The sequence below is a fragment of the Cajanus cajan genome, chromosome 4, assembly GCF_000230855.2.
Source record: "Cajanus cajan strain Asha chromosome 4, NIPB_CcT2T_4, whole genome shotgun sequence".
Lineage (NCBI taxonomy): Eukaryota > Viridiplantae > Streptophyta > Magnoliopsida > Fabales > Fabaceae > Cajanus > Cajanus cajan.
In genome coordinates this window covers 16,021,678-16,040,471 of record NC_138520.1, presented here as the reverse complement: position 1 = coordinate 16,040,471, position 18,794 = coordinate 16,021,678, and positions in this window count along the sequence as shown.

Here is an 18,794-nt window from a genome sequence, read left to right as displayed (position 1 = left end):
AAAGGAAATCAAGCAAAGTGTCCCCCTCTTTCGGATAAATGGGCTCCTGTTCTTTCGCGAACTCCTCTAAGAGCTCCTCCAGCTTTTCATCTGTAATAGGTTCGACAACTTCCTCTTCGTTCACAACCAGGTCAACCATATTAATTTCAAGCACATTGATCCCCATAGGGAGAGGTTCCACATATCCTGCTTGTGCAGCGAATGGATCAGTATCAACTTTCATTTCTTTCTCCTCGAAAGCCAAGCGACCATCAGTAATCGCCTTTTCGATCATGTCCCTGAAACGTACACAATTGTTAGTCTAATGACCATACATGTTGTGATACTTACAAAATTTTTTCCCTTTTCTTTGTTCAAAAGGAGGAATTTTGTGATTTTCCGAAAGTATAATTTGCTTATCTTTAAGTAAAATATCGAATATTCTATCAGCTTTCGTTATATCGAAACTATATTTTCTATTCGATCTGGCCTCCTCTATATTATTTTCCCCAGGTTTTAATAATTGGCATTGATAGGTTGGCCCAGGTTGCAATTCAGCTAAGTTCACTTCCATTTCTTCATTTAGACATTCGAAAATATCATCGTAAAAATCCATATTGTCTAAATATGCCACTTTTTCTTTTCGAACGAACTTGTCAAATTTTCTCAACCTTTCTTTCTCTGCTCGAATTTTTTCAATTCGTCTTAATTTCTCTGCTAGTTGAGCCATGTCTCTCAATTGTTCATTTAAAAGTTTCTTTCGAATCGAAAAATCCAACCCAGTGGCTGCAATTTTTACCAACTTATGCTCTGGAATATTCGTGTAACATCGAGACTTTAATTGTCTAAATCTATTCAAATATTCGTCCAACGTCTCATGATGTTGCCTCTTTATATTCATCAAATCAACTATGCTCACCTTGGTTTCCTCTCGAAAAAAGTTTTCGTGGAAACTCCTTTCTAATTGTGCCCAAGTAATAATCGAATTAGGTGGCAAAGTCGTAAACCACGTAAAAGCATGTTTGGTTAGTGAACTTGTAAAATATTTCATTTTCAAATATTCATTACCCACTAGGTCTCCACACTCGACTAGATATCTCGCTATGTGTTCTACGGTGGATTCACCTAACTCTCCGGAAAATTTCGAGAATTTTGGGACTTTCATCCCCCTGGGTAGCTCGGATTGGGTAATATAGTTAGGAAAGGCAGATACAAAGTATGGGTGCTCATTTCGCCCCGTTTCAAATCCGTGCCTGTTCAGTACCCTCTCAACTATATGATCCAAATTTCCTTGACATTTCTCAGAGGTCCCCCTTGATTGAGATTGATACGATTTCTAATCTCTCGAATATTCGTCTCATTGACGGTTGGATTTTCGAGGCCGTTCAGATTTACACTCGTATCTCTCGAGAGACGATTATCATTAATTTTATCTCCTATTTTGCCCATCAGCTCGTATAGGGGTGTGAGTATGTTGTGCATTTGTGTAGACAACAAATTCACCATATCGTGGTTACTATGATCCATTTGTTGTCGAACGACTATCATGGCTTCATTGCTTATACCCGTGGGTATATAATTACTTTGTCGAACCAACGACCCTTCTTGGCTTGTGCCAACATGTTGGTGGGGATCGTGCATGATACAGCCCATCCCATTTGGGGCTGCATTATACCCATATGATGATATTTGCATTTGAGGATTGTGCCCAGAATATGGTATTCGCGGGTACTTCTCCAATTCGGAGGCATCCCCCATGGGTATTCGCAGGTAGCGTTCACCATTTCTTGTGACGCATTCAGAAATCTCGTGGAGTTCGGAATATTTACAGGAGGTGGAGACATTGTCCCCCTGGTCTCATTTGGCACATTTTCTTGATTTGTATTCCGATTTTCTCCATTACCCTGTTCTTCATTAAGCACATCTCTTCTGCTGGATGTAGACATAGTTCTCCCACTTCTATGTCTCATAAAAATTAAACACACACAAAACTAGTTCACTTAGTTCGATTAAGCTTACCAAACGAGTCCCACCGGGCGTGCCAATTTGTTTATGGAGGATTTCGTTCGTAGGTTCTTTTTGTTCGAACTAGCACGAGTTCACGATTCAATTTATGCGTGTTCGTGACATGATAGAATCGAAGACTTTCATTGAAAAAAGAAAATCGTACAAGCAACAAATAGAGTTAAATTAGGGTGTTGTTACAGCACGTCAGAAGATCTATGCACATTGTTTCGAGCACTTCAGAAGATCTATGTTGGTTTGGCACATCAGAAGATCTATGCTCACTATTTCGAACATGTCAGAAGATCTATGCCAGTTTTAGCACTTCAGAAGATCTATGCTTGTTTCAGCACATCAGAAGATCTATGCTAATTGTACAATCAAATTCATGCATGTAATAATTTACGTGAATTGAACAGATGACATGTATATTGATTGCAGAAATCATATCCTTCATTAAATGGTAACAGAATTACAATTCGTAAGGATAACGAAACATGTTCAGAATGACTACACTACACTAGGCTAGATTAGGCTATGCTACGCTACTCCTAAAAAAGGAAAAGAAAAGTGGTCGAGAAATCGTACCCAAAGCTGTTTCGTATGCACAGTATGCCTTATGCGTAGGCTGCGGAGTTCGTGTGAGATATTGTGGGAATTAGATTTCTGACCTCTTGCTACGAGCATGGCTCGTTTAATTTATAGACAAAGATTTGGGAAAAAATAATTGTTTCTGACGCACCCCGGAAGTGCATAACCATTCTAAACTTCCACGTAGTGGCCTGCTCCCGGGCCCGTCTCTGGATAATTCTTGGAACTGCTCGTTAACTTCCCCAAACCGTTCTGCAGCCTTTGACACTTATCCCATGTTACTTCAACCGCTCCTAATTCGTGTCTCCTTTAAGCTCTCCATTCTGAGAGGTTATGAAGTGTATTCGTATATGTCCGGATTCTTGGGATTTCAAGTAACCGACGAAAACTATACTTGAATGTTTCCTGATTCTGCTTGTACTTTGAGAGGTTGCTAGGCTATGAGCCCTTTTCCCGAGCAGCACCCTTCCTGGTTCGAGGATTTCGAGAGTTTCGCGAAAACTGTCTTCGCGTATCTCCTGACTCTCTTCAAGCTTCGTATACCTTCTATAGAAACTTCTCTCGATCATCTAGGATTTTCGAGCATCCTTGTGTTTCGAGTGTCTCCGAATTCATTTTCTGGTACTAACAAATGTAAATAATCATTTAAATCCAAACTTGCCCCCTAATAAATTTTCTTTTCATGTAAACTAAAACTACTAAACAAAAATCAAGTGAAAAAAAAAAAAAAAGTTACTAAAATTATAAATCCCTTAGATGCAACTTTAAATGAAATTTTAATCTCAACAAGATCAAAAACCATAAGAAGTTAAGAATAATTGCGAAAATATGTCAGAAAAAACAATCATATAAAACAATTATCTATAAACTATATCAATAAGTTAACCAAACAATGCTTATTACTAATTACTTAAAATGTCACATGTCATTACTTGTTATTATATTAGTTACAAATTTTGGTGCGCATGAACATATCAAATTATGTAGGTTTAATTATTTCTTTAATATTACATTATATTATAATTTTTACGTTAAAGAGTGTAACCTCTTAAAAATCCTAAATAAAAAAATATTCAAGAGATCTCTATTAGTCCTATTATATGTGTGACCTAGTAGACGTGATATTAGATATCATGCCTATTTATGCTATATGCATGTTCTCTAATAACTATTATAACCCTTTTTTGTTGTGTGTGAGAAGATGGGGGTACCATCGTACTCACATCTTAAAAGGCTCTTTTGGTCTCCGTTTAGGTTTGTTGGCCTAAGTTCATTACACTAGGACTTTATAGTCAATAACATCGTTTTTATAAAGATAATCCTATAAATATTGGAATAAGATCTTAGTCTCTTCTAATGTATATAGTTGAAATAATTAGAAGATAATAACAATTCAAAATTTTTGGCACTAATATAACAGTATTTTTTTTTTTCACACAAGGGGGGAAAAGTGGATCAATATGCTAGTAAAATATAAAGCTATTTCACTTTTCAATTTTAGGATTAGATTCTCTCGCCTTATGTGTTTTCTTTTTGGTCATGGATTCTCTCGCACTTTATACAAAGGGAAAGCAGCATAAAGGCCAAGAAGCCTTCCCAAACGTAAAGTCCAAGCAAGATCTGGCCTGCTGCATAGTGCATATTAAACCCGCGAATAACTGAAATGAGTATATTTTCTAAATTTCTGATGAAAAAGCAGCAATCAAAACAAATTAAATTGAGATAGCCAGGATATATGATTTTAAAATGTTGCCCGCATTCATAATTGTGGTTGTTAAAGTCTTTAAATGATGATTGTAGTCGCTTATAAAAATTTGTATCTTATATATTGACGAATCATTATATGTAACTCCACAACGGTACTTCTATCCTTCTTTCTCTTATGCCTAGGGATGGCAACGGGGCAAGTCGGGTACGGATTTCATGATACCCGACCCCATCCTCGCGAATCAAATCCATTCCCGTCTCCGTACTTGTACCTGTCGGATATGTGATTTTCATCTCCATTCCCGTCCCCTTCGGGTATCGGGTATACTCATACCGTACCTGTACCTGTCAATTATTTTTTTATAAAAAAAATATGATATTTTTAAATTATTTTTTTATTATACTATAATTATAATTAAGTTATTTCTCTATCTCATATTATAATAAATAATCACACATAAAAAAATATTAAAATTCTTTAATATAATTAAATTGAAAGTAGGGTATTAAATTAAAAATAGGAATGGGGACGAGTACGGGTACGGGTACGGGGCGGGTAAGTACATACTCGTACTCGTACCCTTACCCGATTTAAAGTATCAGGTTTTACCCGTACCCAGTCAAACCGAATATTCCCCGTCAAAGTTGGGACGAGTTCGAGTATTACTGGGAGTACATGTATATTTGTCTTCCCTACTTATGCCTTGCTTTTTATCCTCTAAACCAATTCTTTGCATGAAGTTAATGTAAAACTCAAGTAAGACATTTACTCGATATAATAAATACTAGTATATCGTGAATGATGACTTTATTTCAATACATGATATTATTTATATTATAATTATGAGAGTTCTTAGTTCGAAGTTATCAATTAGGTCATACGTTCTTAATTTGCATTCTATCATAATTAAGTTAAATTACCTTGATTATCTCTGTGTATGATAACCAACTGGTATCTTTGACTGCTAGATGACTTGAGATTTCGATTATAAAAGTCTATCCGGTATACTTTATAAATAATATAAGTTAAATGGTTAATAACCTATATATAAATTTGAAATTATTCAAGAGAGAATTAATATAATTAATAAAAATATGATATCATTTATAAAAATATAAATTATAACATTAAAGTATAGGCATTTGAAATTGTTAATGGTATGTATAATTTTAAAAGAATGAAATACTATTTTAATATATGGTACGTATAATCTCATTATATTTGGTGTTGGTTAAATAAAGTTAAGTATTATATTGATCATTGTTGTAAAAATTGAACCAAATATGTTGATTCGACCAATTTGACCGAGAATCGATATTCAATCAATTCTATTCAACTTGAATATCATTTTGCATTAAATCGGTGAAATTGATCCAGAATTGATCAAAACTATTCAAACTGATTTGAATCGGTACAACTAAGTTTTTTTTTCAAATTTAATTTTTAAATATTTTTAATTAAAATTATATTCAATGAAAAATTATAAATTAGACTAATTTATTTTTAATACTTGTCTTATAAATATAATTTAATAATTTGTGTTAATTTACAATTTTAATATTTTTTTATAAATTATGTTATATTAATTAATTTGATACTTTTTATTCTAGATGTAAACTTGTTATTATTAGTGGACATTATTATATTTTATTAAAATTTAAACTTAAATATTATATTATATATAATTTAGAATTTTACGTGTATATTAAATGATAAGAATATATAAATAATATATTATTTAAATATTTAGATTTATAAAATTATAATATTATATTTATTTAATATTATTTTTGTATTAATAATAATAGTTATCATTATTTTATTAATATCGATTTGATCACAGTTGAACTAGAGTTCAACCATTGAATTCTAAACCAGTGCCTTACATGGCCAAAAATATTTAATTTGATAAATAGTTTTTTTTTAATTTATTTTAATAATTTATATTTTTTTAATTTATAATAACAAAAAAAACCATTAGTTTATATTGATAAGCTTATCTAATCGCTACTATTACAAATAATTAATATTAGTGGCAAAATAAAAATAAGTCACGGTTAACATATCATTAGTAACAAATTTAGTTTTCATCCCCATTTTTTAGTCACTAAAAATGATAGAACTGGAAGGAAGGAAAAATATGATTTTATTGTAGAGAGAAAATTGAATCAATATCAATAAAAAATTACATATCAGGATCAGGTCATCTTATATATATAAGACATAACGTAATTAACTAATTGTAATACCCCTCCTCAAGTTGGAGAGTATATATCAATAAGACCCAACTTGCAAATGAAGTTAGGAAAAACATAAATAGGAAGAGCTTTGGTGAAGATATCAGTTGTTTGGTATTGTGTTCTGACATGAATAAGCTTGATGACGCTGATTGAACTAGCTCCCTTATGAAATGACAATCTATATCGATGTGCTTCGAACGTTCATGATGAGAAGGATTGGAGGCCAAATGAATTGCAGATTTGTTGTCACAAAATAGCATAGCAGAATCAATGAAAATCTCAAAGTGGGTTAACAAGCATTTCAACCAAACTATTTCACTTGCGACAGATGATAAAGCTCTATATTCTGATTTAGAAGAGGACTTAGAAACAGTGCCCTGCTTGACAGATTTCCAGGACAACAAAGCATTACCAAGAAAAACACAAAAACCTATAGTAGACTTCCTTGTATCCAGGCAGCTTCCCCAATCTGCATCAGCATAAGCAGAAAAATGTAGAGTATTGGCAGCAGGGAAGAAAAGACCTTGTCCTGGATTAGATTTCAAATATTGTAGGAGATGATGAACTGCATTTAAATGTGTTGTCATAGGCTTCTGCATGTATTGGCTCAATTTATGAACTGCAAATGTTATATCAGGCCTAGAAATAGTTAAATACATTAACCTTCCAATCAATCTCCTGTACATGGAAGGATCTAAAAGTGTCTTTCCATCATGAAGTGTTAATTTCAGATTTGGATCCATGGGTATAGAAAGTGGTTTGCAGCCTAAGAAACCAATGTCATCTAATAATGACAATGTATATTTTCTCCAAGACAAAGAGATCCTTTTATTAGACTTAGCAATTTCAAGCCCCAAAAAATACTTCAAAGGTCCAAGTATTTTCAACTTGAACAAAGACTGTAATTGTTGTTGAACTTTGTTAACACAATCAGATTTAGGACCAGCTAGATTAATGTCGTCAACATAAACTAGCAAAATCACAAGAGAAGATCCTGAACCATAAGTAAATAAGGAGTAATCATTCTTTGATTGTGTAAAACCATGATGAAGCAAAGTATTTGAAAATTTACAAAACCATTGTCGAGACGCTTGCCTTAGGCCATAAAAAGACTTATTCAACTTGCTTACAAGTCCATGAGTAGGAGGTTTATAGCCTTGGGGAAGGTCCATGTAAACTTCTTCAAAAAGATCACCATTTAAAAAGACATTGTTCACATCTAGTTGTTGTAAACACCAGTTTTTAGTGGCAACTACAGCCAGAAGTACTCTAATAGATGTTAACTTTGCTACAGGAGAGAAGGTATCTGAAAAATCAATGCCAGCTTGTTGAGTATAGCCCTTGGCTACCAGCCTGATCTTGTATTTATCAACTATACCACCAGGTTTGTGTTTGAGTTTATAAACCCATCTACAGCCGATGCAATGATGTCCTGCAGGGAGTGAAATAAGGGACCATGTATTGTTTGATTCCAATGCTTGAATTTCTTCATGCATAGCCTGCCTCCATTCAGGATATGACACTGCCTGATGATAATATTGGGGTTCATAAGTAACTGAAATCTGATTAATGAAAGTTTCATAAGAGGGAGAAAGATGTAGTAAAGAACAAAATTTTTGAATAGGATATGCCTATTTCTTCATTGAACACACATAATCATCCAAATATGCAGGAGGCTTAACATTCCAGGTAGATTTTCTAATAGTAGACGAGTTGGTGATGTTGGGTTCAAAAGATTTAGAAATATCAGCTGAAGGGGCAACAACAGGAAAATGCTCAGGAGCTGTCTTTGAATCATTTTCTGAAATAGGGACAGACATGACTGCATCATGTAAGAAATCTGAAACAATTCAAGGTTTTTTGAGAAGCTAAAATGGAAATATTGTTTCATGAAAAACAACATCCCTTGAAACATAAAACTGTTGAGTCTGTAGATTATACAACTTATAACCCTTATAACCTTTTGGATATCTAACAATTATATTGAAGGAATAGCTCTGGGTGTAAACTTATTTCTTGAAGATGGTAAAGTAGCTACATATACCAAACAACCACAGCTTCTCAAGGAGTTGTAGTCGGGTTTTGAACCATATAGAATATGAAAAGGAGATTTGTCCTTTAATAAGGGAGAAGGTACCCTATTAATTAGATAATACCACTAGAAAAATTAATATTTGTGACGAATTTTTGTGACGGAAAAAATATCATTACTAATAGTGACGAATTTTGTGAGGAAATTTTAATTTTTGTGACGGACTACCATTTATTGAAGTTTGTGACGGATCTTGTGACGAATTTGTCTCTAGAAGATTCGTCACAATTTTCGTCACCGAATAAAAAAATAAAATTAGTGACGGATTAAATTTTGTCTCTAAAAAATCTGTCACAAAATTCGTCACTGAATAAAAAAAATAAAATTAGTGATGGATTTTGTGACGAATTTTTTAGAGACAAAATTTAATCCGTCACTAAATAAAAAAATGAAATTAGTGTTAGATTTTTTTAGAGACAAAATTTAATCTGTCACTGAATAAAAAATAAAATTAGTGACGGATTAAGTTCCTCTATAAATATCCTCTCACAAAAATGAGTCATAATACTATAATAAATAAATCAGTAACGGATTTTGCGACATAATTTTTGTCAACATTTGTATTTTGTCACCGTCACAAATAGCTTAAAATTTTTTATGATGAAATTTGTGAGGGATTATTGATCCCTCTAAAAATATTAAATTTTATTTATGAAATTTTTTAATGTAAGAATTATGCAGAATGAAAGAATATATGTTAATTTTTTTTTAAATTATGACAAATTAATCCATCAAAAAATTTATATTTTGATGGAAAAAAAAAAATTCGTAAGAAAAGTTATATTATTGATGGAATATGTCCGACAGATTTATATTTGTCAAAAATGTAAAAAATTTTACGAAATTTGACAATCATATAATAATAAAGGTCCATAAAATTATATATATATATATATATATATATATATATATATATATATGCTGAGGGTTATAATAACACGGTATAACTTTTACTAAGTATTACACCGCTCAATAACTTTATATTAAATGAGAATTTTGTAAATCCAACCGTTAAATCGAAAATTCTTTACTCTTAAATCATATGTACAAAATTTTATATTAATCCAAGATGATTTGATACTTCATTCTTATAAAAAAAAATAATGTAGTATATACATTTTAAAATATAATAAAATATGAACATTTTGATTACCTTCACGTTGTTGTTCAAATTTAACAAAATTTGATATAAACATATAAAGTGATATGAACTTTTAATTTAATGATTAGATTTACAAAATTCACATTTAATATAAAGTTATTGAGTGATGTGTAATACTTAGTAAAAGTTATACTGATATTAGTATAACCCTCCTCTCTCTCTCTCTCTCTCTCTCTCTCTATATATATATATATATATATATATATATATATATATATATATATAGAGAGAGAGAGAGAGAGAGAGAGAGAGAGAGACTGGAGGAATCAAATAACTTACAAAATAACTCTTGGTAAAGTTATTCTGCTCAATAACTCATGGTGTGTGTTAAATTTTATCGATCCAATTGTTAAACTAAAAGCAATTAAATTTTACTAATAATTAATATAGAAAAAATTACTTAGCTTTGGAATAAATTATTTGCTAATTAACAATATAATTGAAACATGAATTATTTTAAATTATTAAACTAAAATCTTATTAAAAATTTACTATATGATCTTAATATTTTTTGTATAACTAATATCTGGTTTTAAATTAGATGTGAAAATATTATGATATAATTAGATAATATTTTAAGTTTTTATTTTATTAATGGTTGACAATTAGAAAATAAAACAAGGATAAATACATTTTTTGAATTTTATATCTTTTATTTAAGATAAATAAATATATTAAATTATTTAATAATTTATTTAAAATGTTAAAATTTAATTTATAAGTATGTAATAAATAAATATGTATAATTTTATAATATATATTATCATTATAAATTATAAAAATAAATAATTTAAATTATAATTTTAAATAGAAATAAGTAGATTGTTAACTATAAAATTAAGTATATTAAAATAAAGATAAATTAAATATATTATTATTATTATTCGTAATATAATTATTATATATTATTATATTTTTATAGTAATCTAACGGTTGAGTTTATAAAATTCATATTTAATATAAAGTTATTAAGCGGTGTGTAATACTTAGTAAAAGTTACATCGGTGTTAGTATAATCATTCTCTCTCTCTGAGAGAGAGAGAGAGATAGAGAGAGAGAGTGGAGGAATCAAATAATTTACGAAATAACTCTTGGTAAAGTAATTTCGCTCAATAACTCATGGTGTGTGTTGAATTTCATCGATCCAATTGTTAAATTAAAAGTTGTTAAATTTTACTAATAATTAATATAGAAAAAGTTAATTAGCTTTGGAATTAATTATTGAGTTAATCACCTATACACTGTCAATGTAAAGTTTTTTTTACACTGGCAACCAATTATATCTCTTAATTGTGTCATGTCACTGTTAAAAATAAATGTGTTTACAGTGACATGACACAATTAAGATATATAATTGGTTGCCAGTGTAAAAAAACTTTTCACTGACAGTGTATAAATGATTAACTATTAATTATTTGCTAATTAATAATATAATTGAAACATTAATTATTTTAAATTATTTAACTAAAATCTTATTGACAATTTACTATATGATCATAATATTTTTGTATAACTAACATTTGGTTTTAAATTTGATGTGAAAATATTATGATATAATTATATAAGATTTTAAGTTAGTATTTTATTAATAGTTGATAATTAGAAAATAAAACAATGATAAATATATTTTTTGAATTTTATATCATTGATTTAAGATAAATAAATATATTAAATTATTTAATAATTTATTTAAAATCTTGAATTTTAATTTATAAGTATGTAATAAATAAATACTTATAATTTTATAAATTATATTATCATTATAAATTATAAAAATAAATAATTTAAATTATAATTTTAAATAGAAATAAGTAGATTGTTAATTATAAAAGTAAGTATATATAAATAAAAATTAAATATTATTATTATTATTATTATTCGTAATATAAAATTATTATATATTATTATTATAGTACAAGTATGAGATTGTATAGTTGAGGATGACTTAAATGAATTAATTTGTACAAGTTATACTGACAACATGCATATACATTTTGGTAGCTTATCTCATAAGAACTTCACAGTTAAGCGTGCTTGACTTAGAGTAATGTAGGGATGGGTGACCTTTTGGGAAGTCTCCCAGAAATTGTGCAAGTAAGGATAAAACACGATAAAAAGTGAAATGTCATAAAATAGACCCCTCTTGAGAGGCCAACATCCCTATTAACGTGTGGCGTTAATAAGAGGCACAAATTTCATCACAAATTTGTGACGGAGTCACAAATTTGTGATGGAAAAAAGTCCCTCACTAAATTCGTCACAATTTGTGACGAAAATTTATTAATTTATGAACATTTAATATTATAAATTAGTGACGAAATTTGTGATGCCTTAATTCCGTCACTGATTGTGTCGGACTGAACTTATCCACCACTAAATATTTTGTGATGCCAATTTTTCTGACGAAATCAGTTTCGTCACTAATTCTGTCACTAATTTGTTTTGTGACGGATTTTAACATATTTAGTGACATTTATTTTTTCTAGTAGTGTAAGTGGCAGTAACAACACAATCAACCCATAACTTAACAGGAAGTTGAGATTGGAAAAATAGAGCTATGGCTACATTCAAAAGGTGTTGATGTTTCCTTTCCACCACTGAATTGTTTTTAGGCCTCTCAACACAAGAAAATTGATGTTGAGTGCCTATTGAGGCTAAAAAATCAGTTAAAGCCAATTCTTTTGCATTATCTGATCTTAAACATTTAATGCTAACTCCAAATTGTGTCTTTACCATCTGGAAAAATTGTTTAATAATGTTGGTAGCTTCTGATTTTTGTTGAAGTAAATCCAGGTAAATCTGCTACAATCATCAACTAATGTGAGAAAGTACCTCTTACCATCATATGTGGAGTGAGCATAGGGTCCCCAAATATCGCAGTGTATTATATCAAAAATAGAGTCAGAAACATGATTATTACAAGGGAAAGACAATCTTCGAAACTTAGCAGGAGGATAAATCGAACAATCAGAAGAAGAGACATTAGAATGAAAAGAGAAAGGAATGTCATTGCTCAGAATTTTTAAAATTTTGTCAGAAATATGACCAAATCTAGTGTGCCAAATGCTAGCATTATTACAAACAAAAGAATGTTGACAATTGTGAGTAACTGCATTACAAAAAGAATTATAATCATCAATAGTCTTCATGAAATTCTTTGGAGTCAAGACATATAAACCATCTACATTATCACCATTGCCAATCTTCTTGGACTGTGTCAATTCCTGAATGAAGAAATGATTTTTAAAAAAGGTTACAAACAAATCATCATGTTCCAACAGAGCACTAACAGACAAGATTAAAATTAAACTGAGGCACATATGACACATTTTGTAAAACTAATCTGTCAGATAAGAATATGGTACCAACAACAACAACAGGCACCATGGCTTTGTTGGGCAAAGTTATAGTCTTATTGGAAACTAAGCGATAAGACTGAAAAAGATTTAGGGAACAAGAAACATGTGAACTAGCTCCTGAATCAATAAGCCAACACTTTTGAAAAAGCTCAAGATTACTAGTGGAAAAAATCATACCATTTCCAACTGCAGCATTGGAAACATCAGAAGATTGACTGTGATTGTTGGAAGATTGTCCCTGCAAAAAATTCATAAGTTGTTGATACTGAGCAGCAATAAGCTGAAATTGTGTAGAAATTGAGTCTTGAGATGAGGCTGAGGAAGAAGCTTGATTCACATTAGCAGAACTCGAAGCCTGTTTACTAGAAGAATTGGATTTATTCTTCCTATAATGAGGAGGAAAACCATGAAGTCTATAACATTGAGACTTAGTGTGACCAATGATGCCGTAGTGTGCACAAACTGGTCGATCCTTCTGTGCCTTTGAATCAGTAATGCCTTTCATAGTAAAGGCAGGAGATGTTTCACTAGAAGCAATTGAACCAATCTCACGTTGCTTCTCTTCTTGAACAACAAGGGAGAAAATTCATGTAATGGGAGGAAAGGGATCCATAGATAGAATTTGACCTCTGATTGAAGAGTAAGCTTCATTCAAACCCATAAGAAAATGCATAGCATATTCCATTTGATCATATCGTACCAAGGCTAAATTCCATTGCAGGTGCATTTGAGTTGGCTTGAGTTCCATGAGAGATTCCCATATTGAACGCAATCTTGCATAATATGAGGAAACAGACACTGAATCTTGCTTGAGAGACTAATTCACGTTTCAGTTGAAAAATGAGTGGACCATTGCGTTGGTCAAAACGCTCCTTCAAGTCATCCCATATAGCTTTTGTAGAAGGACAATGGAGAACACTGGTTTGCATTTCCTTGGATAGAGCATTAAGAATCCAAGAAGCAACGATATTGTCATTGCGATGCCAAAGAGAATAATGAGCATGATCAGATGTTGGTTCAATAATGGAACCATCAACAAAACCAAATTTATTCTTTCCAAGAAGATCGAGCCATGCGCATAGCCTTTTTCCAAGAATTGTAATTGTAGAAAAAAATTCTCTTGATACCATGATAGAACCGGAAGGAAAAATATGATTTTATTGTAGAGAGAAAACTGAATCAATATCAATCAAAAATTACATATCAGGATTAGGTCATCTTATATATAACACATAACGTAACTAACTAATTGTAATAAAAAAAACATAATTCTTATAGTAAAAAAAACATAATTCTTGTAGACATATCTTATAAATCAATAAATTTCCTAACAACCCAAAAATCAAGAATATTAATGAGACATAATATATAATAAAATCCCATTTTATGGAACTTGTTGGAACTTTTCGCTATTAACTTCTCACCTCTTAGATTTGATATAGTGCTAATTTGTTATCCATAAAGTGAATGTAGATTTAAAGTTGCAAGAACGTATGTTATGAATCAATAATTTTTCCCACGAAATATCTAACATTCTTTTTATAAATAGAATTTTATGTGATTATTTTAAGTATTACTATTATTTTTAATTTCTACTATTATGTGATCATTTTTAATTAGTGTGTTTATTATTAAAATGAATTATTATTTTAAGTGTTACTTACACCGGTTAATAATATCATAGCAAAGCATGACATCTCTATTTTTTTTTATAAATCTTTAAAATAAATGTTATTCCCTTCGATCCTTTATATAAGAAATAAATAAATAATTTATCAAAACCAATAAAAGTAGTTAGATGATTAGTTTTCATTAATAATGTCATATAATTAAATTTCATTCCAAAAATACTCTTTTAACTATTATTTAGTTTTTATAAGGATAAAATTAGATATAGTTTCTAAAGTACTGTTGGTGTTTCTCTCTGATTAGAATTGAAATTTTATCTCAAAATTTAATTTACGCTTATTTAATACAAATTTCATCAATATATATTTATGCATATTATTAAGATAAAATCACAATTTTGATCATAGAACAACATCAACTACACAAAAGGATTAATGAAATGTATCTTAAGTTTTGTTTTTATAATTAGGACCAAAAATTTGTTTCTGATGAGATGGGGTATTCATTTACTTTAAAATGATGGTTAGGTGATCAAAAATAGTTATTTTAGATATTAGAAGAATGAAAGAAGAAAAAAACATGGACTAAAATCAAAATTTAATCATTTTACAAGGATTAAAAATAGTATTTACAAATTTTGAAAAGATAAAAAAAAAAAAAAAAGCAAAATGAAAAAAAAATATATTAGAAGAACCAAAATCAAAACTCATCCTATTTACATGTAATAAAAATATATTTAAACTCTCCCTAACTTCGTGAGTTATACCTCGAGCAGTTACATATATTTAAACTTTTAACATACAACTGTTCCCGATTAATTATTGGTACATCTTATTCTTGTAATTGTTTTCATGTATTCAAGAAAAATTGATTTGGGTATGGCTCGTATCTTTGGTTTCTTGAGGTACCTGATTTCGAATATGTTCTGAAAAGATATGGAACATTTTTATAATTTTTTGAGGTCTTCAAATCTTAGTATTGATACATGAGCCATATATGTACTTCTCACAACAGTAATTAACTACCTTTTAGGTTTGATCGGTCTCCAACCATTTAGAGATAGATTCCACTAATAATGCATGCTTGATTGCAACAGGGATGCATGCATGCAGGTAGGATGTGCTCGTGACTGTGTCTTGTGAGTTAGAGAGGCATCTAAGGTTGTACATGTACCAAGTTTTATTGCTTTTCACCTATTTTATTTTTTATTTTTTAATATTTATATTATTGGTGTAAAATATCTATCGACTTTTTTGATAACTAATCTCCGTTGAAGATTTTGACAGGTCACTTTTAATAAAGTCTTTTATTTCAATTACATCTTTTTTATCTACAAAATTCGAATCCGAGACTTTATTTAAAGGATTTGAGTCTAGTACTACTTGAATTTCGTGTTTGTGTGTCCCTATACTATTGCATTCTTTCTCTACTTTAGTATGATGGAGCAACCAACGGTTGAGAAGTGTAAAATGGTCCTGCCCGTCTGGCTTGCATTGGTCATGCATGGGACAAGAGACAAGAGTTTTAAAGTTAGATGTTTTAGAATTCAAGGATAAGATACTCCAACAGATTGTCTAGTCGTACATCGCACCAATTCAAGTTGGTTATTGCTTGGATTCCTGCTTTCTCTTTTGCTTACTATGATCACTTTGAGCTTTTCACTGCTCATAAATATCAATATGTCTATAAAAGGACAAGTAAGTGGGTTTTATTTTGATGAGTATTGCTGAAATTTAGCTCGTTGATATTCGATTAGAAGTAGGAATGTTTAATTAAAAAAATGCGATCAGAAATTATTTCATATATATATATATATATATATATATATATATATATATATATATATTTAAAATAAATTCAATTTAATAATAAAATCAATAATTAAACTGAATTATTTTTCTCTTTAAAATTGATTTAGCTTCAAATATGATTTTAAACAGGACTTATTACTGAATTGATTAAAGCTTCATAGTTCAATAGTTAAATCGTAATCAAACCACAATCAAACTAGTATTAATATAATAATAATAATAATAATAATAATAAATATAAAATGATAATTTTAATATTAAAAATAAAACATAAGTAGTTGCCTAACTCTAAGTAACTCTTTACTATTTTTATTTAATTAAAGTTTTTATCTAGTTAATTGTTATTCTTTTGTTCTTAATGCATGTTTTGCCTTGTCCACCCTTTATATGATCCCATAAAATTAATTGAAGTTGGAAAGTCCTTTTAAAATCATGATCCGTAGAATCACACCAATAATGTTTATTACTAGGAATATGATAACTTTTTTTAGTCAAACTTTTTAAACTTCTAATTTTAACGCGGGTTGCTTAATTGACTTCACTAAAAAATTGAGTTTTTTTATTAAGGAATCGAGAATTTCTCGCTCAAGAGATTATGGTTAAGATATTTTTGTTGGTTGTTGAATTAATTAAATAATTACTGAAATTAGATAATAGTTGGGAAGGTTGCGTGTGAGGGAGGTTAGTTAAGTTAATTCATGTCCTTTATCATAAAATTCCAATAATTTTTTTTAATTTGTTCTTATTCTCAAAAAAAATATGTTCATTTAAAATTTTGAAACTTACCTCTTGTTCTCTTTTCTCCTCCTTTCTTCTTTCTCTTATTCCCGGTCTTCACTCACATTGTGAGTCTCGCCCTTGACACCTTCTCTTCTCCGTTTTTTTTTCTTCTTCTTTCTCTTCTCTCTCTTCTCTTATTTCTTTTTCTTCTTTCAAAACACTACTCACACGTCCTTTGTCACTCTCTCCCTCGCCCTCACCATCTTATTTAAGGGGAAGAAGTGAGACTCTTCCCCTTCTTGGTGCCTTAGAGTGGCATGCATAGCTGCCAAGAAGAGACTTGTGCATGGCAGCATTTATACAGAAAACGTCACCTTTCCTGACGTTTTCTATATACCCATGCATGTGGCCTCTGACACGCGTGGCAGGGAACTAGTTGGGGAGAATGAAATGGTGAAGGAACTCGTCTCAAGGGATGACGTTTTCACCTTGCACAGATTGACGAATGTTTGACCAGAATCATGATCAATCACTTAATGTTTCACCTTCAACTACAACAAAAGTAATTGTTAAAACACGAGCATTGCTATCTTGTGTTGTAGCAATTAGCAGAGTGCCACGATATTTCCCATATAAAAATGTTCCATCAATTTATATGATGGGTTTTGTGTAACTGAATGCATCGCAAATAGGTTTGAAAGTCCAAAACACACGGTAAAACTTGCAAAAATGTGTGTCAACGACATTAATTGACATGTAATCTGTTGTCTCAAGTCTATAAGCAGACCCAAGACAAGATTCTAGTATCCTATCCAACCACCTTGGTAAAAGGTCGTATGAATCTTCCCAATCACCAAAAGCTCTTGAAATGAATTTTTGTTTTGCTTTCCAGGCCTTTCTACACGAAACCTTATAATTGAATTGTCCACTTATTCTTTATTGAATTAATGAAATTGACACGGAAGCATCTTCCCTGACTATTCCTGAAATGAAATGTTAAGATACTACTAATAGTTATTATGAAAATAACCTTCATTTTTAAATATTTAAAGAGTATGTATAAATAAAGTTTCCTAAACATTAGCATAGTGATCTTGAGACAACATTGCATTAATGAATCTGTACTATGTTTAAATGTGCAAGAGCAAATGAATTCGGAATCCAATTTGTTGTGATCTTAAGACAACATTGCATTAATGCATTGTTAAGTCTCAATTTTACTTCTTTTTGGACAAGACTTAATAAGCAATTCCACTCATTCTTTGAACCATTGCAATATAATTGTTCTCTTTTTGATCCATTTTGTGTGCAGATATAGCTAACCCATAATTTAGCTAACAATACCCTAATACACCTCATTTTTTGTGCAGGTATTAAGCTAGAGAATTGAGGATTGAAGACCCATAGGATTGGAAACCTAAGAAGCTAAGGAGCAGAGAAGAGTGACTGCGCCGGACACAAGATGACCCGCGCCAGGCTTGAGAAGAACAGAGTGCCTC